The 25,096-nt window shown below is 43.7% G+C and overlaps 1 protein-coding gene and 1 non-coding gene across 2 annotated transcripts in view; one reads left to right on the top strand and one right to left on the bottom strand.

The window, feature by feature from the left end:
• The window catches only part of LOC140188855 (uncharacterized), a 631,689-nt gene that overhangs the window by 570,162 nt on the left and 36,431 nt on the right, over positions 1 to 25,096 (top strand). The window lies entirely within an intron of this gene.
• trnad-guc (transfer RNA aspartic acid (anticodon GUC)) lies at positions 24,560 to 24,631 on the bottom strand. Its single transcript has one exon. It is a non-coding gene; the product is annotated as a tRNA-Asp (tRNA).

The following is a 25,096-nucleotide window of genomic DNA, read 5'->3' as shown; positions in this document are numbered from 1 at the left end:
ATCCCTCGACTTATGAAAGCTAACAACCCATAACTACCCTATCTACATGTGAGGCAACTTTCAGGGATCTGTGGACATGCACCCCCAGATCTCTCTGCTCCTCCACACTACCAAGTGCCGTACTATTTACTTTGTACTCTGCCTTGGAGTTTGTCCTTCCAAGGTGTACCACCTCACACTTCTCCGGGTTGAAATCCATCTGCCACTTCTCAACCCACTTCTGCATCCTATCAATGTCTCCCTGCAAACTTCCACAATCCTCTACACTCTCCACAACACCACCAACCTTTGTGTAGTCTGCAAACTTGCGAATCCACCCTTCTACTCCCGCCCCCCCCCCGCCCATCCAGGTCGTTAATAAAAATCACGAAGAGCAGAGGTCCTTGTGGGACACCAGTAGTCACATCCTTCCAATCCGAATGTACTCCCTCCACCACGACTCTTTGCTTTCTGCAGACAAGCCAGTTCTGAATCCACCCGGCTAAATTTCCATGGATCCCAGGCCTTCTGACTTTCTGAATAAGCCTACCGTATGGAACCTTGTCAACCCATGTAGATCACATCCACTGCACTACCCTAATCTATATACCTGGGTACCTTCTCAAATATCTCTGTCAGGCTTGTTAGACACGACTTGCTCTTCACAAAGCCATGCTGACTGTCCCTGATCAGACTATGATTATCTAAATGTCCATAGTTTCTATCTCTAACAATCTTTTCCAACAGCTTCCCCACCACAGAACTACGGCTCACTGGTCTATAACTGGTTTTCAACAAGGGGACAACATTCGCCTCCACCCCCGCCCCCCCCCCCCAGTCCCCGGTACCATTCCCGTGAAAAACGAGGAAATTAAGATCCTAACCAGAGGCTCAGCAATCTCTTCCCTCGCCTCTTGGAGCAGCCTGGTGAATATTCCATCAAGCCCCGGGGAATTATCCGTCCTGATGTATTTTAACAACTCCAATACCTCCTCTCCTATAATAGCAACATGCTCCAGAACATCAACCTCACTCATAATGTCCCTGCCGTCATCAAGTTCCCTCACATTGGCGAATACCGAAGAGAAGTTTTCATTCAGGAACTCGCTCACTTGCACAGCCTCCAGGCACATCTTCCCACTTTTATTTCTAATCGGTTCTACCTTTACTCCTGTTATCCTTTTGTTCTTCACATAATTGAATAATGCTTTGGGCTTTTCTTTTACCCTTCTCGCTAAGGCCTTCTCATGCCCCCTCCCTGCTCTCCTCAGCCCCACCTTAAGCTCATTTCTTGCTGCCCTATATTGCTCAATTGACCCATCTGATCCTTGCTCTTGTATGCTGCCTTCTGCCACCTGACTAGATTTTCCACCTCACTTGTCACCCATAGTTCCTTCACCCTACCATTATTTATCTTGTTCACCAGGATAAATGTATCCTTAACATCCTGTAAAAGATCTCTAAACATCTACCCCATGTCCAGAGTACCTCTCCCTGCAAAAACATCATCCCAATTCACACCCGCAAGTTCTAGCCTTAGAGTCTCATAATTTGCCCTTCCCCAATTAAACATTTTCCTGTCTTCTCTGATTCTATCCTTTTCCGTGATGATGTTAAAGGCCAGACGGTGGTGGTCACTGTCCCCCAGATGCTCTTCTACTGGGAGATCTATAATCTGACCCGGTTCGTTACCAAATACTAGATCTAGTATGGCTTTCCCCCTAGTCGACCTCTCAACATATTGTGACAGGAATCCGTCCTGGACACTCTTAACAAACTCTGCCCTGTCTGAACCATTGGAACGAATCAGATGCCAATCAATATTAAGGAAGTTCTCAGCACAGTTTTGCATCCTATCTACTGTCTACATTCTATGCACTGAGCCACGTTGAGCAGTGAGGGCAAGAATTAATTTTCATAGCTCTGACACTTAACTTATTGTGTTTGATGCACTGATACATCTCATTGTTAACTCAACGTCGACTAATTCTGTGATTGGCTGCCATTGTTATCGATATCTCAATTACGTCACCGTTACCCCTTTCGCTTTTTTTGTTACCTACATCGATTAATTGCTTGTACTGTGTTCAGCACAACTGTAATTTCCATTACAACCCTCGTGTTCATGGTATATTTACAGAAGCTACAAATCCCTCAGAATATATAATTGAGTTGAAAACTGCATTTTGCATCACTTTTTTACTGTTATTTACAGAGCTGTCAATTTAATGTAAACAGGTATTTCAGTACGTTCTTCACCTCCTCCCCGGATTTTCGCTGTGTCAGCGTATAAATGCACGTGTTCGTGCAGGTACTGAGATACTGTAACATAAATGCACATCGCTGCATGATGTATGTAGGCGTATTTAATTACTTGTCTTTGTAAGATATATTCACTGTTTGCCAGGTCATTGAGTGTATAACGTAGGGCGTCCACAATAATACGAAATTGCTTGATAGAGTGAACAACAAAAATATCGATTTTTTTTCCCGCTCTCCACCTCTGAACCTTCCTGGTTCTCACTGTTCCTCCGCAGTCCCTGGCGGACTTTATTTGCTGCAATAATGTGCCTGACTGTTAAACCATTCAACAGCAGAACGAAACAAATGGGTAATAACGGTGTAATAATACTGTCAATCAGTTCATGGGTTTTCCATATGGATGAAGTGAAGTACTCGGGTCTTGGGACGCAACCGAACGGCGTATTATCAATGATTATTCTCGGCACCACTTGAAAATAAAACGGAATGCACCTCAAGCAGCTCACGGTGCCCACTGTCACTATAACTACCGTCGCTGTTCTCACAGTGCAACATTTCTTACGCAGATTCTGACAGCAAATCGCGACGTGCCGGTCGAACGTGACAGCAACAGTCAGCCAAACGGAGCAGTCCAAACTTGCAACTTGGAAAAGAAGCGTCGCCGCACGTACCGGAGTTATGAGCAAGAAACGGGCGTACGAATACATCAGATTAATCTGCGGCATGACAATAGCAACGATCACAACCATGAAATCGGCGATTTCCATTTCCACCAGGTCGCGGGTTATACACTTGGAGAGCCCACATTTTCCACGGGACAGGATAACAATCGCCGTTAAGTTAACTGCAAGTAGAAACAAAAGGCAAAAGTTAATTACAAAAGTTTCAGTTAATCAGATTCAATTGATTAGCGCAGAAGAAAAGGAGTTCAACGCTCCACACAGACAGCATCACATTGAATCACCACCTTCGCTACCAGATTCACTATGGTGACGGACATTCCGGACACTCATGTTGACGGACATTCCGGACACACATGTTGACGGATATTCAGGCTTTCATGTTGATCTGCACTCCGAACACAACTTAAAAGCCCAGTTAAACAGTTCGGTTCGGTGCGATTCGAAGACGATAATTGTTCGGTCTGCAGAGCTATTCACAACTAAATAAGATGAACACGATCTGATCGATGGGCTGTGTCTGAAATGTGTCTGATGTCAGGATTTGGCCACTTATCCCGTTTGTGTCAGCACTGAGCTGGGTGGAAGCACAGAACCAATCTAGCTATGATTCTATACCCCGGTGTCGATTGCTGCGAGGCAATTTTGTCTGATACACAAGGAGGGATACTCGTTTTGTTTTGTCACAAATATTTTTTGGCTCCCCAAATTCCTGAGAAGCAATTAGAAATAGCAGAAAAGGCAGCAATGAATTGAACTGTTGCTTTAAGCAAACTGTTTCTGTATAACTGCTCGGTCAATCACAAAATGCATACCAAAAGCGCCTTGGAAATTCGAGTCAAGTCAAAAACAAAGTCACGAACACCATGAGCTGCAACGATGCGGATGCGACTGCAGGCTGAATGATCACATTGTGGTAAGTGAAAGATCGAACAGTTCAAACATTAAGCTGTGCCAACACCTTACCTAGAATACCAACCGCTGCAAGTGAAGGATAGTAAATGCTCGCTATGTAGTAAATTGCCGGATAAGACATGTTTTATAAGAAGCTGCAATCGTTTGCTCATACAATTTCAACCTGCCGACAAATGAGAAATTCAATTAAGAATGTTTATTATATACAGGGGACGGAAGATCACTGATCTAATTATTGGGAAGGTCTTCTGACTCACATCAGCCGCAACCTATTGGAAACAGAAACCTTTCTTAAAATATGCCATTACGAAATGCATTTCGTTCCTCCAGGAATATTACAAAAACAACTTGTTTGTCCAACTTCTCTGAACAATATTTTGCAATTTTTATCATTCCAACGCGTGGTTTGAGTTGCTAGAATAAACAAAATGCTGGAAACAATAATATTTAGAGAAAGGTTATCATCTCCAAATAAACATCTTTATCACAAAATGCATGAAATATCAACATAACAAGATATTATTGAATTTGTTGTCCGCAAAGATAACAATTTGCCTGACTATGAGCGGCTTGTAATGAGACGTAGAAAGGTTGTGTATTGAAGAGCCCAGACGAGTTTTATTGCGAGGTCTGTTCGCTGAAGGATTTGCCTGTTTATTTGCATTGCTGATTGTTGGGGTGCATTCTGGCATCACCTACCGTTATTAATTTAACTACATTGCAATTGTAATATTCAGTTTTTTATTCCACTGCATTTCCTGTCAATTCCTTTTCTGTCTGAGTGAAACTTCGAACTGAAACCTATGATTTCCATGTCTACTCCTCTATCGTTAGCTTTGCACGATTAAGGACTCTACATCTTTTTTTCCCGGATTATTTCCCGCGTGAATCACCTTTATTTGTCAGCAAGTTGATCTGTGTAAACTGCACTCAATGATAAAAAACAAGACCAAGTTTAGTGGCCATGAGTGCAATGTCCATTCAGAAATCTGATGGCGGACTGGAAGAAACTACTGAAACGTCGATTGTATTCTTCAGGCTCCTATACTTCCTACTTGATGATAGCAATGACAAGAGGGCATGTGCTGGGTGTGAGGATCCTTAGGGACGCTTGCCGCTTTTTTTTTTGAGGATTCGTCTGTTGAAGGTGCCTTCACTGCTGGGGATTCTAGTGCCCATGTTGGAACTGGTAGTTCACAACTTTCTGCAGCGTTTTTTGATCTGATGCTGATCCCGTCCTTTCCAGACGGCGATGCAGCCAAATAGAATGTTCTCTGCGGTACATCTGCACAAATTTCAGCATAGCTGGTGACATTTTGAGCCTCCTACTGAACCACCTCATAAAACATAGCCGTTGTCGTGTCTTCTGTGTAATTACAGCAGGATACATCTTCTGAGATGTTGAACCCCAGGAATTGCACCCTCACCATTTCCACTGCTGATCCCTCGACGAGGACTGGTGTGTGTTCCCTCGATTTCGCGTTTTTTTTTTAATGTCCGCAATCATTCCCGCGACCTTACTGAAATTGTGTGCAAGGTTGTCGTTAGGACACCAGTCAACCTGCAGACCTATCTTGCACCTGTATGTCTCCACGACACCATCTAAATTTCGGCCAATATTGATCGTCTCCTCCGCAAATTTATAGATAACGTTTGAGCTGTGCCTATCCACACTGTCTTAGATGTAGAGAGAATAGAGCAGTGGGCTACACACGCATCCTAGAGACACGGCAATGCTGATTGTCAGCGAGTGAGGAAGTGAAGGATGCAGATGCAGAGTGGGGAATAGAGGCCCAGGTTTTGGGGCTTGTTGTTTAGAACTGAAGGCGCGATGGTGCTGAACATTGAGCTGTAATCACTAAGCAACAGCGTGACATAGGTATTACTATCGTCCAGGCGATGAAAGCCATAAGACCATAAGACCATAAGACAAAGGAGCAGAAGACGGCCATTCGGCCCATCGATCTGCTCCGCCATTACGTCATGAGCTGATCCATTCTCCTATTTACTCCCACTCCCCCGCCTTCTCACCATAACCTTTGATGCCCTGGCTACTCAGTTACCTATCAATCTCTGTCTTAAATACACCCAATGACTTGGCCTCCACCGCTGCCAGTGACAACAAATTCCATAGATTCACCACCCTCTGACTAAGAAAAAAATCTTCGCATTTCTGTTCTGAATGGGCGCCCTTCAATCCTTAAGTCATGCCCTCTCGTACTAGACCCGCCCCCCCCATCATGGGAAACAACTTTGCCACATCCACTTTGTCCATAACTTTCAACGTTCGAAATGTTTCTATAAGGTCTCCCCTCATTCTTCTAAACTCCAAGGAATACAGTCCAAAAGCGGGCAAACGTTCCTCATATGTTAACCCTCTCATTCTCGGATTGATTCTAGTGAATCTTCTCTGTACTCTCTCCAACGTCAGCACACCCTTTCTTAAATAAGGAGACAAAAACTGCCCACAGTACTCCAATTGCGGTCTCACCAGCGCCTTATAGAGCCTTAACATCATATCATTGCTCCTATACTCTATTCCTCTAGAACTGACTGCCAACATTGCATTGGCCTTCTTCACTACCGACTCAACCTGGAGGTTATCTTTAAGGGTATCCTGTACGAGGACTCCCAAGTCCCGTTGCTTCTCAGAACTTTGAATTCTTTCCCCATTTAAATAATAGTCTGCCCGTTTATTACTTCTGCCAAAGTGTATAACCATAAAGTTTCCAACATTGTACTTCATTAACCACTACTTTGCCCATTCTTCCAATCTATCCAAGTCTCTCTGCAGACTCCGTTTCCTCAGCACTACCGGCCCCTCCACCTATTTTCTTATCGTCAGCAAACTTAGCCACAAAACCATCTATTCCATAATCCAAATCGTTCATGTACTATGTAAAAAGAAGCGGCCTCAACACAAACCCCTCTGGAACACCACTGGTAACCGGCAGCCAACCAGAATAGGATCCCTTTATTCACACTCTCTGTTTCCTGCCAATCAACCAACGCTCTATCCACGTATGTAACTTCCCCGTAATTCCATGGGCTTGTTAAGCAGCCTCATGTGTGGCACCTTGTCAAAGGCCTTCTGAAAATCCAAATATACAACATCCACTGCATCTCCCTTGTGTAGCCTACTGGTAATTTCCTCAAAAAATTGTAATAGGCTTGTCAGGCATTATTTTCCTTAAGGAATCCATGCTGAGTTCTGCCTATCTTGTCATATGCCTCCAGGTACTCTGTAACCTCATCCTTGACAATCGACTCCAACAACTTCCCAACCACCGATGTCAAGCTAACAGGTCTATAATTTCCTTTTTGCTTCCTTGCCCCCATCTTAAATAGCGGAGTGACATTTGCAATCTGCCAGTCCTCCGGAACCATGCCAGAATCTATTGACTTTTGAAAGATCATCGGTAATGCCTCCGCAATCTCCACAGCTACTTCCTTCAGAACACGCGGGTGCATTGCATCTGGTCCAGGAGATTTATCTACCTTTAGAATATTCAGCTTCCTGTGTACTTTCTGTGTCGTAATTGTGACTGCGCACACTTCTCTTCCCTGTCACCCTTGAGTGTCCGGTATACTGTTGATGTTTTCCTCAGTGAAAACTGATGCAAAATACTCGTTCAGTTCCTCTGCCATCTCCTTATCTCCCATTACAATTTCTCCAGCATCATTTTCTATCGGTCCTATATCTATTCTCACCTGTCTTTTACTCTTTATATACTTGAAAAATCTTTTAGTATCCTCTTTGATATTATTTGCTAGCTTCCTTTCATAGTTAATCTTTTCCGTCTTAATGACCTCCTTAGTTTCCTTCTGTAAGGTTTTAAGAACTTCCCAATCCTCTGTCTTCCCACTAATTTCGACTTCCTTGTATGCCCTCTCCTTTGCTTTAACCTTGGCTTTGACTTCTCTTGTCAACCACGGTTGCATCCTTTTTCTCATTCGAAAATTTATCTTTTTTGGAATATACCTGTCTTGCACCTTCCTCACTTCTCACATAAACTCCAGCCACTGCTGCTCTGCCGTTTTTCCCGCCAGTGTCCCTTTCCAGTCAACTTTGGCTAGTTCCTCTCTCATTCCACTGTAATTTCCTTTACTCCAGTGAAATAGCGACACATCAGATTTCGGCTTCTCTTTTTCAAATTTCGCAGTGAACTCAATCATGTTATGATCACTACCTCCTAAGGGTTCCTTCACCTCAATCTCTCCAATCACCTCCGGTTCATTACACAATACCCAATCCAGTACAGCCGATCCCCTAGTGGGCTCAACAAGAAGCTGTTCTAAAAAGCCATCTCGCAGACATTCTACAAATTCTCTCTCTTGAGATCCAGTGCCCACCTGATTTTTGCAATCCACTCGCATGTTAAAATCTCCCACAATTATCATAACACTGTCCTTCTGACAAGCCTTTTCTATTTCCTGTTGTAATTTGTAGTCCACATCCCTGCAGCTGCTTGGAGGCCTATATATAACTGCCATCAGGGTCTTTTTACCCCTGCAATTTCTTAGCTGAACCGATAAAGATTCTGCACCTTCCGATCTTATATCATCTCTTTCTAATGATTTAATATCATTTCTTACCAATAAAGCCACACTTCCCCCCTTGCCTACCTTCCTATCCTTCCGATACACCGTGTATCCTTGGACGTTCAGCTCCCAGAGACATGCATCCTTTAGCCACGTCTCAGTGATGGCCACAATATCGTACCTGCCAATCTGTAGCTGTATGACAAGATCATCCACCTTATTCCTTATGCGGCGTGCATTTAAGTATAACACCTTAAGACCAGTAACTGGTACTTTTCGCTTTGAGCCGAGTAAAAGCCAATCAGAGAGCGTCCTTTGTAAGCCCTTTATGGCAACAGAGAAATTGCAATAGATCTAGGTCCCTCTTGTGCATTGATTCAGCCATGATTAGCCGCTTAAAGCTGCCCGTCATAACAGATGTAGGTGACGTGGGCGATCGTCTTTGAGGCAGTTTACAGTGCACTTCTTGGGCCGTAGTCAGATTATCACCCTATTGAAAGGTGGGAAACTCCCACTGCAGAATTGAGACATTGAATATGTTCTTCAATACTCCGGCCGGTCGATTGGTACAGGCTTTCAGATCTCTACCAAGTACACCAGTAGGGTCTGACAGCTTGCAAGTGTTCGTCCTTTTGGAAGATGTTCTGACATCGGCTTCTACAACAGAGATCACAGAAACATGGAAAACCTACAGCACAGTAAGGGCCCTTCGGCCCACAATGTTGTGCCAAACATGTACTTACTTAGAAATTACCTAAGATTACTCCCATCCCTCTATTTTTCTAAGTTCCATGTACCTATCCAGGAGTCTCTTAAAAGACCCAATCGTATCGGCCTCCACCACCGTTGCCGGCAGCCTATTCCACGCACTCACCACTCACTGCGTAAAAGACCTACCCCTGACGTCTCCTCTGTACCTACTCTCCAGCACCTTAAACCTGTGTCCTCTCGGGTAGCCATTTCAGCTCTGAGAAAAAAGCCTTTGACTATCCACACGATCTCATCATCTTATACACCTATATCAGGTCACCTCTCGTCGTCCGCCGCTCCAAGGATAAAAGGCGTGTTCACTCACCCTATTCTCATGAAGCATACTCCCCAATGCAGGCAACATCCTTATAAATCTCCTCTGCACCCTTTCTGTAGTTTCCATATCCTTCCTGTAGTGAGATGACTAGAACCGAGCACAGTACTCCAAGTGGGGCCTGACCAGGGTCGTATATAGATCCAACATTACCTCTCGATCAGAGAGTCATCAGCGGCTGCAGGGATTAGCACTGAGTGGTTTTATTCTCTTTTTCAAAAAGTTCCATAAAAGACGATGAGTACCTCTGGGAATAAAGTATCACAGCCATTCACGGTGTTAAGTTTCGCTTTTTTTGCAAGTAATATTCTGCATACTCTGCCAGAGCCGACTTAATTCTGATTCGGTTTGTAGCCTCAGTCATATGTCTCCCCTTCTTAAATTGCTTTTGTTTTTACCTTGGCTTCTTGTACAGCTATAGATCACTGGTTCTGAATACCACACATCTAGCCTTCAGCAGCTACAAAATCCTGGCTCACCCACGGCGTTTGGTTTGGGTATATCCGGTATGTTCTCGAAAACGCGCACTAATCGAGAAGAAGTCCCTGACAACTGTAACGTATTGGCTCAGATTCGAAGATGAGTGCCTGGATAGGGTCCAGTCCACCGACTCAAAGCGCTGCTTTGCCTTCCCTGACCGTACCTTCTTGGCCCACACCACTGGTGCAGCGGATTTTAGTCTCTGGATATACGTTGTGACTAGAAGTACCGCCAAGACTTTCCAAAGTCTATGTGTGGATTGTCACGTACTCACTATCGTGATAGTGGTATAGCAATTGTCAAAGGTGTCACAGATGATATGCTGGTAGCCCATTCTGCACTGCAGAAGATATATATATATATATATATATATATATATATCCGTACGTGTCAGCTTATGCAAACATATCTAAAAGACATATTTAACCTACACGAGGAAATATGGGGATTGATTACTGATGGTTACTATGGATCAGTATGCAGAAGCTCTGGACTGCAAACGATCCCTCTTCTCCCCACAGTGCATCGGCTGCTCTGTCAATGTGTTCCACATTCCCACTTCACTGTCTGACTATACGCCTTCCTGTTTCATACCGAATCTAAAACTATATAAAAAGAAAGATATCAAAATATTCCTGAGTGTGTAAAGTTCAGTGAAATGGGAGGTAACGTTAATCAACATAGTAGTTTAAAATAGAAGGAAGCATTTTATCGAAATGATGAGGTTTTGTCGCCCTCTGACAGTCAACGTGATTCAGCTGAGCGAGGACGTCAATTCCAAAATGCTTGCTGGCCACCATAGAGTATTTTCCAAAACTTTGGTTAAGCAAGCAAGGTATATAGCGGGGAGACCTGAATCCATCAGTAGAAAAAAATATTTTTCAATTATGTAGAGACACAACTCCTGGAACACCATTTAGAATACTCGCGTTTGAAGGGGTGCTATTAATCGCGGGAAAATTCGTCAGCTCTATTTTTTCAAATTAAGTTAATACCTGTGGTGTGCAACTTGTGTTCTGAGCCGAGTTCAAGATACAAGGATAGTATCCTCTGGAATATAGAGCAGTAAGAACTTGTTACAGAATAGATGTAAAATCCTGAGGGGTCTTAACAAATGGGATGCGATGAGACTGGTTCCTCCTGGATGAGAATATAGATAACGGTCACAACAGCCCGTTTATATGAAATGCTGGAACAGTGGTTCGGTGATTCCAAAGCAGAGATGACCATTCAAATGAAACAACTGGAAGATCTGTATCGCCCACTCCCCTTCCTATCTTCGATGTCCGGAGATAAGGCGTTCCGTTCGGTGCTGTCCTCTGCCACAATCCTGTCCCAGAGAATAAAGCTGCTGGGCTCCACCAATCTTTCCACCTCGTCGCTAACAGTGTGAAACAGCATCCGTGTCTCACCCAATAGATTCCTCTCCCGAAAGTTCAAAGTCGCAAGATTAAATTAAATTTATTACTGAAGTATATACATGTCACCATAGGAGCATTCACAGTATATAGAACGAAACACAGGCGAATCAATGAAAGACCGCGCTCAACAAAGACAGCAAACGACAAAGGTGAACAAAACCATAAACTACTTAAATACAAGAAGGAAAAAAATAATACTAATAAATAAACATTAAGTGTCGAAAACATAACATTGATAAGTCTTGACAGTGAGTCTCTGGGTTGTGGGTACAGTTCAGTGTTGGGTAAATGAAGTTGTCCATTCTTCTTCAATAGCCTGATGGCTGAGGGGTGATGGACCTATTGATGGGTTACCTCCTTCCCATTGCCAGCAGCGAGAAGAGAGTATGATCTGGACGGTCGGGATACTGATTTCCGTGTAGCTGAGCTCAGCGGTGGGGAGGGATTTACCTGTGCTGGACTGGGCTCTATCCATTACTGTTTGTGAGCATTTCCGTACAAGGGCATTGTTGGTCCCATGCCAGGTCCTCATGCCACCAGTCAATATGCTCTCCATCGCACACCTATGGAAATCTGTCAACATTTTAGATGGCGTGTAGAGGCGCTGCCGAGCCTTTTCTGTAGTGAAACGTATGTGCCGGGCCAAGGATTGATAATCTGAAATGATAACACTGAGGAACTTAAAGTTACTCCCTCATCCTTCCCTCGCTGATTCTCCTTCATCCCTCAGCATCCGCACTGCGCCCTCACTCGGCTTTTCACATAGATTCCCTTCTCACTTCTTTCATTTCTTGTGCTGAGTTTGCAACTCACTCCCATAACTCCACTTCAGTGATAGTTTAACTACCTCGAAATGTTTTTAGAGCTTCGTCCGTTGGTGTTTTCAGAGGAGCGCCGTCTCTCCAAAGGCATAACACGCTGCCAGGAGGTTATGACCATCGCGTATTTATTAATGTCCACGTACAACTAATATTAACATAATTCCATACCATAGAAACCATAGAAACTACAGCACAGAAACAGGCCCTTTGGCCCTTCTTGGCTGTTCCAAACCATTTTCTGCCTAGTCCCACTGATCTGCACACGGACCATATCCCTCCATACACCTCCCATCCATGTATCTGTCCAATTTATTCTTAAATACTAAAAAAGAACCAGCATTTACCACCTCGTCTGGCATCTCATTCCATACTCCCACCACTCTCTGTCTGAAGAAGCCCCCCCCCCAATGTTCTCTTTAAACTTTCCCCCCTCACCCTTAACCCATGTCCTCTGTTTTTTTTCTCCCCTTGCCTCAGTGGAAAAAGCCTGTTTGCATTCACTCTATCTATACCCATCATAATCTTATACACCTCTATCAAATCTCCCCTCATTCTTCTACGCTCAAGGGAATAAAGCCCTAACCTATTCAACCTTTCTCTGTAACTGAGTTTCTCAAGTCCCGGCAACATCCTTGTAAACCTTCTCTGCACTCTTTCAACCTTATTTATATCCTTCCTGCAATTTGGTGACCAAAACTGAACACAATACTCCAGATTAGGCCTCATTCCAGCTCTTATAATCAATACTTCGATTAATAAAGGCCAATGTACCAAAAGCTCTCTTTACGACCCTATCTACCTGTGACGACCTTTTAGGGAATTTTGTATCTGGATTCCCAGATCCCTCTGTTCCACTTAACTCCTCAGTGCCTTACCATTAACCCTGTATGTTCTACGTTGGTTTGTCCTTCCAACACTTGTGAGATATTCCTTTGAGAAATGTCCAGGCCTGTTCGTGTTCAATATCTCCACTGTGTTGTCACATTTTCTCCTTCAGTTTGCCAGCCACTGCGCTTTCAGTATTTAACTTATTTTGTGTGTGTGTGTGTGTGTGTGTGTGTGTGTGTGTATGTGTATGTGCATCTCTTTGTTTACGTGCCCGTGCGTATGCGTGTCTCTGTTTGTTTACATGCGTGTGCGTGTGTCGGTGTTCGTATGCGTGTGTGTGTGTGTGTGTGTGTGTGTGTGTGTGTGTGTGTGTGTGTGAGAGAGAGAGAGAGATTCACGAACAGATATAGCATCAATTTAATGTTTGGAAACTCATTCCCAGACCAAAGAAACAACTCATATCAACAGTCCGCCTCTGGGAGGGAAAGGGTCCCTTTGCTTAATCAAAAAGGGCTTTAAATTCCATTTTCTGTGGTACGTTTTGGTATCTGTTAATAGCTTTTAGTTGAATTAATCAAACGTAATTTTATTTTTGCAATATAAGAACATTTCTCCGAATATCTACTTAACAAAAGATTTGGGAAGATGTTATGAGCAAGCAGATTCACGGGTTTGGCAAGTGAGACAGAAGACACGGATCAACACACCCAAAATGCTGGAGGAACTCAGCAGGTCAGGCAGCATTTATGGAAAGGAGTACAGTCGACGCTTTGGGCCGAGACACTTCAGGAGGACTGGAGAAATCAAATGAGGAGTAGAATTGAAACGTGGGAGAAGAGAGGGAGAAGCCAGGTGATAGGTGATAAGCAGCTGCCAGCGTGTCTTTACACCGTCCCACGTGGGGGAGTTAAAACCCAACCCTTACTGTATCAGTTACGCAGCTTCGGTGGAGAAATGGAAAAACCGCCCCTCGTTACAGGGCATCAGCGATAGTTCCCACCTCCCTATCTGTCACTCACTGGTCCGGCCGTGATGGTCTGAACATGACACCAACAGTTAATCCCGGTGGAGGAAGTGTTGCATTTGAGGGAAGTGCTTGCAGTACATTAATGTCGCGAGTTCCGCTTCACAATGTGAACTGTTGGTTCAACACTGAAGGAACTCCGACATTCATTCAATCATCGGGACAGGATTAGGAAGTTAACGGCACCTCGGGATTTAGTCCGCCTTGTGGGTGGAAACGTCGTTTTTTTTTTTAAAGCCTCACAAGTGGGATGAATTGTCCGTCTGAAAAAATAAATAATGTAAAACATAGTCACTGGTGAAATAGCGGGAACGAGATGGAAGAAAGGATAGAGACTAAACGGCATAGAGATAATAACTGGGTGGACCAGAGAGCAGGGAAGAAAGAAAGAAAGGTGGAGAAACAGAGAAAGAGGAGAAACTGGGAATGAACGAAAGAAAGTGAAGAAAGTGGGTATGAATACGGGGAAACGAGGGAATGGACCCAGACATATACAGACCCAGAGATAAACACACACAGACACACAAAGCATAGCACAACATTCACACACAACAATTCTTTGTATTTTCCCCAGCAGAGTGGCGCAGCGGAAGCGTGCTGGGCCCATAACCCAGAGGTCGATTGATCGAAACCATCCTCTGCTATTGGCGACAACGTTTATGCATCTTCGTGTTTCAAAACATAAACGTGTCATATTATGCATCTGTAGAAAGAAACCACATTTCAATTGACATCTGCCATTTATTCGTACTTCTTTGAATTCTCGTCTCTGTGGCGCAATCGGTGAGCGCGTTCGGCTGTTAACCGAAAGGTTGGTGCTTCGAGCCAGTGATCAACAGTTTTTTTTTTAAATCTCTTTCTCATACAAGAGAAAATGTGCAGCAGCATCTATGGAATAAAGTATACGGTCGGTGTTTCAGGCCGCAACCCTTCTTCATGAGCACGAAACAGCCTGGCCTGCTGAATTCCTCCAGCATTTTGTGCGTGTTGCTTTGATTTCCAGCATCTGCACATTTTCTCGTTTGTGATTCGACTTCTGCACTGTGAAGTCTCTTCCATGGAATTGAATTGAATTGTATTGGGAGAGAACAAGGTGAAACAATAACAAAATGCAGAATAAACTGTAACAGGGACAGAGAAAGCACGGCGCAGGTAAATAATGAAGTGCAGTTCCATAACAAGGTAGACAGTGAGGTCAAACGTCCATCCTATCTTATGGGAAACCATTCAATAGACACAACAGTGGGACTGAAACTATCCGTGAGACTGTGATACGTGCTTTCAGGCTTGTGTACCTTCTGCACGATGGAAGACAGGAACGAGAGAATTTCCGAGGCGCGTTGTGTCTTTGGTCAGGAATCTAACAGACCTCCGTGGTCTAATGCTGTGTTTTTCATTTAATTTGGGATCCTCGATCATCCTACAAGAGGGACTACCACCATCGTACATGAGGGATCCATCTGAGCCATTAGAGTGAATTTCACTCACAACAAATTTCCCATGAATTACAGTTCTGCGTTCATAGTGCCCGGTTAGAGGTTATTTTTTAGTATAAAAGTGTACACCCGGCAAGGGCCAGGAATCGAACCCGGGTCAACTGCTTGGGAAGCAACTATGCTCACCACTATACCACCATTGCCCCATGATGCAAAACAGATACATTGACTGAATGGTTTCTGGTGCTATAAGATTCTGTTACTCGATTCTCAGTGTTTGAGCTGTTTTCTGAAGGATCATTCCTCACTCTGTTGCAGTTCCTATTCTGACCACTGGATGTCGCGACGTTCCGACAGACCGGAGAAACACAGCACCTGGGATCCGACTGAAGGGAGAATCGACCCGAGAGATTCGAATGCTTTCCTGCTTCGCGGATCAGTAAATGAGAAATAAATCCTGATTATACATATCCGGTCGGTTAGACGCTAATGTGAACACTTCCTTTGGCCAGTTCTTGAACACAGTAAGTGACTGAATCGCTAAAGAATCCTGATACGCCACTGATACACAGTGAGAAGGGGATGGGTAAAAAGCGGCAGCTCTACTCTCAACAAACAAACACCAGAGTGACTCTAATATGAACCCTACTAACCCTGACATCCATGAGACAGATTCCACACTCGTGTTTATTCCTCGTTATTTCAGTGGTCCGAATCCCCGGCGGGGAGACCGTTTTCCAGCTTCAAATAGAAAGTGGAAATACAAGAGAAGCTTTCAACGAAACAAATGGGGTTGAAGTATTAGACAACAGACAATAGGAATAGGTGCAGGAGTAGGCCATTCAGCCCCTCCAGCCAGAACCACCGTGCGCTGTGATCATGGCTGATCATCCACAATCAGTAACTTTTTCCTGCCTTCTCCCCACGTCCCTTCACTCCGTAATCTTTAAGAGCTCTATCTAACTCTTTTGTGAAAGATTATAGAGAATTGGCCTCCACTGCCTTCTGAGGCAGAACATTCACAGAACCACAAACCTCTGTGTGAAAAAGTTTTTTTTTCTCAACACCGTTCTAAATTGTCTACCCCTTATTCAAAAACTTTGTCCTCTGGTTCTGGACTCCCCCAACATCGGGAACATGTTTCCTGCCTCTAACGTGTCCAATACCTTAATAATCTTATATATTTCAATCAGATCCCCTCTTATCCTTCTAAATTCCAGTGTATACAACCCCAGTCGCTCCAATCTTTCAACATACGACGGTCCCTCCATCCCGGGAATTAGCCTCGTGAAGCTACGCTTCACTCCCTCAATAGCTAGAATGTCCTTCCTCAAATTTGGAGACCAAAACTGTCCACAATATTCCAGGCGTGGTCTCACCAGGGCCCTGTACAACTCAGAAGGACCTCTTTGCTCTTATACTCAAATCCCCTTGTTATGAAGGCCAGCATGCCATTAGCTTTCTTCACTGCCTGCTGTACCTGTATGCTTACTTTCAGTGACTGATAAACAAGGACACCTAGATCTCGTTGTACTTCCCCTTTTCCTAACTTGACACCATTCACATAGTAATCTGCCTTCCTGTTCTTGCCACCAAAGTGGATAACCTCACATTTAAGCACATTAAACCCCATTTAGAAAGTGGGGCATTCGAGTGTGCAAATAGCCCGGAACGGGAGAGTTTCTCGAAATCAAGGAACGTTGTGTTTAGCGGCCTTTTTCCCAGGTAGTCCCTCAACACGTCTGTATTTTAAAACGTTCGGCGAACATTCGGTGCCCGAATCCTTCATTCCAAACACATTAGACCGGGGCTGTTGTATGATATGAACTCTTGCTCTTTCCCAACACTCATGCCGATTCTCTCAGTTTGGCTGTGTGACTGTCTGGAGAAGACAGGCAAAGGTACAGCTGAGACACTTTGGAAAGAACCTTACCATGTGGACGGCTTTAAAACCGCCCTGCCTCTCCCGCAGCCCTGGATCCTCCAAACAGACGTTTCACAACGTGGACCGGGGAAGGTATGCTTACGTTTTGTGACGTCATTGCAACACATTCGCATCAGCTGCGTTGCTCCACCCATAGACCTGATTGACGGCAGAACACATGCGGAGGGTTCGAGTTGTTGACTGGCTCAGGAGCAGTAGCAGTTGGTGGCGCAGGCAGTGAATGTGTGGGGATAATGGGAAATATCATCATCAAGTTCGCCGATGACACGACTGTGGTGGGCCTCAAGAGCAATAACGATGAGTCAGCATACAGAGAGGAGGTGCAGCGGCTAACGGACTGGTGCAGAGCCAACAACCTGTCTCTGAATGTGAACAAAACAAAAGAGATGGTTGTTGACTTCAGGAGAACACGGAGCGTTCACTCTCAGCTGGACATCGACGACTCCTTGGTAGAGATCGTTAAGAGCACCAAATTTCTCGGTGCTAACCTGGCGGAGAATGTCACCTGATCCTTCAACATCAGCTCCATAGCAAAGAAAGCCCAACAGCATCTCTATTTTCTGCAAAGACTAGAGAAAAGTCCGTCTCCCACCCCCCATTCTCACCACATTCAACAGAGGTTTTTTTTGAGATCATCCTGTGCAGCTGTATCACTGCCTGGTTTGGAAATTGCACCATCTTGGATTGCAAGATCCTGCAGCGGATAGTGAGGTCAGCTGAGAAGATCATTGGCGTCGGTCTTCCCGCTATTACAGACATTTACACCACGCGCTGCATCCGCAAAGTAAACAGCATTATGATGGACCCCACGCACTCCTCATACAAACTTTTCTCCCTCCTGCCATCTGGAAAAAGGCACGAAAGCATTTGGGCTCTCACGAGCAGACTACGTAAAAGTTTCTTCCCCCAAGCCATCAGACTCCTCAATACCCAGAGCCTGGACTGACAGCAACCTACTGCCCTCTACAGTACCTATTGTCTTGTTTATTGTTTATTGTAATGTCTGCACTGGTTTGTGCACTTTATGCAGTCCTGCGTAGGTCTGGAGTCTAGTGTAGTTTTTGTGTTGTTTTACGTAGTTCAGTGTAGTTTTTGTATTGTTTCATGTAGCATCTATGGTCCTGAAAAACGTTGTCTCATTTTTACTGTGAACTGTACCAGCAGTTGCGGTCGAAATGACAATAAGAAGAGACTTGCATGATAATGTAGGTTCAGGAGGGAGGGGGTGGAGCGTGTTTGGAAAAGGAACCCAAAATGAAGGGTTCGAGCGAATGGCTGAGGAGTTGGAATGCAGTTGAATCTAGATCTGGAAAACGGAAAATGTAACATAATTTTGAAATGATTTCAAGTAATGGAACGGTAGGGATTTCAAAGTATTGTTTAAATTTGACCAAGAACAGCCTTCTATCAATCCCATGAAATTAAGTACAGCAACACACAAAAAAAAAAATGTTGGAGGAACTCAACAGGCCAGCCAGCATCTCTGGGAAAGAGTTCAGTCGACACGTCGGGCGGAGACAATTGGTCAGTCCTGAGTTCACATAGCGTTTGTTTGTGTATCGCTTGGATTTCCAGCATCTGCACGTTTTCTCCTTTGAAATTAGCCACAGAGTTGAAATCTGCTTTTGGGAATATAGATTGTGCTCAAACCCTAAAGGAGGTGCTTTGCTAATCGTTAGGATAAGAAACTGTGAGAAGACATTTCATTTGAAGACTTAATTCGGTTAAAAAGATATGCAAGTTGTCTAATGAAAATAGAAGTATCAGGGATGTTAGAACTGGTGTTCTGGTGCAGGTTTTGATCGAAGAGATTAATTCTTATTTATTGGGAGACAAGGTTAAGAAGGTGAAGAGATTACAAGTAGTCTGAAATGGGGAAAGGATGGATAACTTATCTATTGATATATTTTGATACAGTGAAGCTTTCTGATAAAGTTAGTCTGGGTATGTTAGTTATGACATATGAGCTTATATTCTGCCTCTGCTTAGATGTAAAAATATCAGAGCTTTGGGCATGTCGTGGCAGTGTGTCATGGGAAACTAAGGTGTAGTAAGTGTGGTGGGAAACATAAGTATGAAGATTGTGAAGGTATAATGTTTAATTGTTGTAATTGCGAGAACATAGTGCAATTTATAAATATGTGAAGTGCTTAAGAAGGCCGCTGAAGTTCAACAGGTTAAAGGAAAAAGTTAAACCAAATGTTAATAAAGTATTACCAGTCGGAGAACAGAATGTGAGGTCAGTGGCTATATGTCGCATCACAGGTCCATTACTAAAGATACACTACTAGCTGATAAAAGGAAGTTTGTGGCCTTATAAATGATGTGGTGAATTGTACTGATCAGGTATCTAGTTGCACTGAGAAAATTAAAATTATTGTAAAAGCTGCAGAAAAGTATCATGGTATTCCTGGTGTTATGTGGGAAACTGTAAAAGAAGCTCTGATGGGCGGGATATCTGAATTCCAGTCTCTTTGTGCAGGTACAGAATGAGATTAAGGATATTGCAGTGGAATGAAAGAAGCCTGATGGGCAAGACATTGAGAAGTTTATTTCTGATTCATCAAATTCACCTAATATGAAACCTGGCTGTTATCATATTTATGCGTCAATTTGCAGGATTATGTAGTAATTACATGTGATAGGTTGATTGGTAGAGGGGCTGGTGTTATACATAGAAAATAGGTGCAGGATTAGGCCATTCGGCCCTTCGAGCCTGCACTGCCATTCAATATGATCATGGCCGATCATCCAACTCAGAATCCTGTACCTGCTTTCTCTCCATACCCGCTGATCCCTTTAGTCACAAAGGTCGTATCTAACTCCCACTTAAATATAGCCAATGTTCAATAAGGAAAGGGATAGGACATAGAGTTGTGGATGCGAATGAAGTGCATGATGTGTCTGTAGTAGAAGTATTTGATTCAACAAACAGGAGTATTGAAGCGGTAAAACTCTTCTGAAAGCTTTTGATTGACTTGTTGGAAAGTATATGTAGTTGTAGCTCAGTAAGGGTTGTTAGGTGTGGGTATTTTAGTGCACAGAATTCAATGTGGGGTTGTTAACAGAATGGTTTGATTGTAGTAGATTTTTTTCAATATTTCACATGTTGTGTTTCTTAATGGTGGGAGAGGGAGGAGATTTATTGTTCATCATTGTTTGGAAACTGCTGTAGATTTAACTTCAGTTTCTAACATTGTGGCTGGAGTGAGTGAGTGGGATGTCATGGGTGATGAAGCATTGGACAGCGATGATTTTCCTATATTTATAAGCTTGGGTTTGGATTTATATAAGGGACAGGAGACCACTTTTAGGGTGTGGAAGTTTGGTTAATCAAACTGGGAGATGTTTTACGTGATGAATGTCTGTCATGGCTGAACGTCGAGGATGATATAGATTTCTGCAATGAAAGGTTATTATTCATCAAACTGCAGTGGAAGCGTCTCCTGTGTTAAAATGACATTGATAGGAGAAAGGTTCCATGGTGGACGGAGGAGTGTGCAGAGGCAATAAGGGGAGAAATAAGGTGTTTGGGAGAGTTTTGAAGTATCACTCTCCGAGTGACCTTCTTAAGTGTGAAAGGACACAGGCTGCAGTGAGGAAAGTTGTGAAGGTTGCGAAAAAGGTTTACTGGAGGTCTTCTTATGATTGTATTGGAGGGGATATTAAACTTGGAGAAGTTTGGGGAATGATTAAGAGAATCGGGCAGGAGAAAGGATTCATAGGGTTAATAAAATTCCATTATTGATTTGAGAAGGTGATTGTTAATCAAATAGAGAATGTTATATTACCAGCTCGGTTATTTTCTGCAATTCCTAATGAAGATATGGAGCATGCGTGATGAGAATAGGTTGAGTGAACTTGGCCTTTTCTTCTTGGAGCGACGGAGGATGAGAGGTGACCTGATAGAAGTGTATAAAATGATGAGAAGCATTGATCGTGTGGATGGTCGGAGGCTTTTTTTTCCCGGGGCTGAAATGGCTAACACGAGAGGGCAAAGTTTTAAGGTGCTTGGAAGTAGGTGCAAAGCAGATGTCAGGGGTAAGTTATTTTTTATGCAGAGAGTGGTGAGTGAATGGAATGGGCTGTCAGCGACGGTGGTGGAGGCAAATACAATAGGGTCTTTTAACAGACTCCTGGATAGGTACATGGAGCTTAGAAAAAATAGGGGGCTACGTGTAACCCCAGGTAATATCCAAACTAAGTACATGTTCGGCACAGCATTGTGGGCCAAAAGACCTGTATTGTGCTGTAGGTTTGCTATGTTCTATGTTCTGAGATAAATTAAGTGAAGAGCCTTAACGCTGTTGGGGTAAGTAAGGATTTAAGTGAATACTCTGATGTGTTGGAAGGCAGCTGTAGCAATGTTAGTAATGTAGACTTTTCTTTGTGTGAATTTAAGAAAGGTATTAATAGTACAGGTCAGATTGCACCAGGAAGGATGTTATGTTATTGAACCTTTAAAAACATAGCTTACAACTCTCAAGATATTATTAATATTTTGAATCATATTTGGAGTTTTGGCCTCCTCATAGAACATGGCATTAGCAGTGCCTGTTACAAAACCTGGGAACCCCCCGTAGAATCCTTCTAGTTCATGATCAACGTCATTAACGTCACATACCATTGGGATACACTGATGGAATGTATGGTAAAAGACCGATTGTATTATATTCTGAGAAAGAGAGGGGACGCAGCATTTTATCAGAGTGGATTTTGGAATGGTAGAATGACATTGGATTCAGGTTTGCATTTGGAAGATGATATTATGAAAGCACAGGTAAATAAAGAAGTTGCAAAAACGGTATTTTATATTGAAAAAGCATATGATATGTTATGGAACGAATCGATTATGGAAATGAGGAGTGAGAGGAAGACTATTTTTTTCTGAGTTTTATTTTATTTGTACAGTCTACGCAGGTAAGGGTGGATAATGTTTACTTGGTGAAAGTAGGGGAGGAGATTTATCCATTTACGTGAATCGATCATGGGGTACTAACTCTACCATTGCTGACATTTATTCCTGACGAAGGGTCTCGGCCTGAAACGTCAACTGTACCTCTTCCTAGAGATGCTGCCTGGCCTGCTGCATTCACCAGCAACTTTGATGTGTGTTGCTGACACTTATCGCTCTGTTGATCTGGAATACCTGATTATTAAGTGCAGACCATTTTTATCAACCTCAAGAGTTTACATGCATCATTGTTGTCGCAGTTTATGTTCCACCGGATGCCAATGCTAAAGTAGCCATGAAACATCTCAAAACCGCTATTAGCAAGCTGCAGACATTGCATCCAGACGGAGCCTTCATTGTCGCTGGGGACCATAATCATTGTAACCTACGCACTGTGCTTCCAAGATTTTACAAAAATGTATTATGCACCACCAGGGGTAATAAAACTTTCGATCATGTCTACACAAATGTGGCTGACACTTACAAAGCCTCCCCCACCTGGGACAGTCCGACCATCTTGCATTGTTTCTGCTTCCCATTTATAGCCCGGTCATTAAACGTGTGAAACCCACAATGAAGACTATTAAGATCTGTCTGGAGGGTGCTGACTCTGCTCTTCAGCACAAATTCCAGCACACAGACTGGAGCGCGTTTGCTGCCCATGCCACCACAGACTAGCAGGTTAAAATTGATTTATACACCAACTCTGTCCTTGAGCACATCAACAAGTGTGTAGATAGGGTGACATCACAACAACAAATAAAAGTTTTCCGCAATCAGAAACCATGGATGAATAGTGAATTTCGCATCCTGCTGACAGCCAGAGATTCAGCCTTCAGGTGTGGAGTCCGGGAGCGGAGGGGAATCCCATAGGCTAAACACATATGCAAACAGAGAATAGAGGAGCATTTCATGGTACTTACAGAATCGGCTGGCAAGTCGACTGTATTTATTGTCCTAGGGTATCCCCTATCTACTTAAATGGTGTTTCTGGTCTGAACAAACGCTGTCAAGGGGTTATTACAATTTGGCGAAGGTAGCACCAAATACATACCATCTGCCAGCGTTGAAGGCTGAAGGAGACTGAGCAGCGTTACTGGATTGTAGTGTTCCTATTCTGGGGACCCACCAAACTGACTCGTGAGAGGATCGGTATGGCCCCAGTGTTGCAATAATTGGCTAACAACACAGCCACAGTGCGGATATAAGTCTGAACACCAATGACATTATCACAAAATGGCAGCAAACTGCAAAGTTGCCTCTCAAAACCGAACAGCATTAAACGTTCTGTTGGCTGAGAGCGAAGATAGCTGTGCCATCATTGGCCTGAAATAATGGACAAACATCCTTGATATACCTGAGAACATCACCAACTTTAGCCGTCTGGATCCCGTTAGACGTTGTTAAGGGTAAGAAATTTGGTCCGGAGTTACATACGACTCTATCATCACCTTTGGGACCTATAATTGGCTTCAATCCCTGCTAGGAAATTTGTTCAACTCCAGTTGCTGATAATAAACCTTGTTTTAATTTCTTGCCTGAGAACACTCTGCGGAGTGATGGCCCAAAGAACGGCTGCCTACGTTGTTGTTCAGCAACCCTCCTCTTCAGGATAGTCGATGACAGGATCACTGAGGAGACCTGAATTCTCTGGGCAATTCAACTGCTCCCACAATCCATGTTGTCCTTTACAGAACGAAAGGGAAGTGGGAGGCGCTACAGCAAGTCAAGTTAACGTAGCGCCTTGGCAGGGAAAGTTCACAGATAATGTGCAGTCAACCTAGACAAGAAAGGTCTTTGTAAAGTCTGATTTCCCTTTGCACAGCAGCGGACTGGAGTTATTTTGCGTAGCAAAGCAAGATGAGGATGCAAATGACAGTCAATGTTGGTTAGTTGCTTTTCTAAAGTGGTGGGCAATGCGGAGCTGACACCTAAACCCAGGGTTTAGTGTGCTCGGAGTGATGGACTCAGCCGCTGAGTGTAACAACGAACGCTGCGAAATACAGATTCTCCAAGGGAGATTCGAAGAAACAGTCTGAACACAACGTCTCTTTCTTCTCGGAAAATCCTACCATTCCGAGCTCACAGCGCAAGAGATTCCACCTTCCCAATGACGGCTGAACCGATCACTTCAATGCCAATTTATTTGTCCACTTTTCTTTTCTCTTTTGAGCAGTAAAATCATCATCTCCCCGTCGGGGAATTGAACCCCGGTCTCCCGCGTGACAGGCGGGGATACTAACCACTATACTAACGAGGAATTACTGTTGGTATAACATTTGAAGCACATATAAGAGCACAAGACGGTGAATAGTATTACCTTGTTGTTAGTTGAGTGTAATATTGGAGTCAGTGTCCTCCCCACAGAGGTGTCTCAGTTTCCTCCAGCGATTCAGTCACCTATTGTGTTCAAGGATTAGCGAAAGGAACTACTCTCATTCGAACTCAACTCCGTCTTGTTGAAAAGTAATGCGACAGGGCGGAAACGATGTGTAGCTCTTCGAATTTTGAAAGGATCATTCTCACTTCAGTCCGATTCCGTGCCAATTACTGGGAGTGTTGTATCTCCGGTCTGTAGAAAGATGCCGCCCTCAACTGGACATAACAGGAACTACAGCAGAGTGAGGAATCAGAGTGAAGTGACCAGTTTCAGAAAGCTGCTCGAGCCACAGTCATGCACCCCTGGAGACGATTCAGGACCCAAGCCTCCTGCAGAATGATGACA

The sequence above is a fragment of the Mobula birostris genome, chromosome 28 (genome assembly GCF_030028105.1).
Source record: "Mobula birostris isolate sMobBir1 chromosome 28, sMobBir1.hap1, whole genome shotgun sequence".
In the NCBI taxonomy this organism is placed as follows: Eukaryota; Metazoa; Chordata; class Chondrichthyes; order Myliobatiformes; family Myliobatidae; genus Mobula; species Mobula birostris.
The sequence above is the reverse complement of the archived record's forward strand: the minus strand, read 5'-3'. Positions and strand labels throughout refer to the sequence as shown.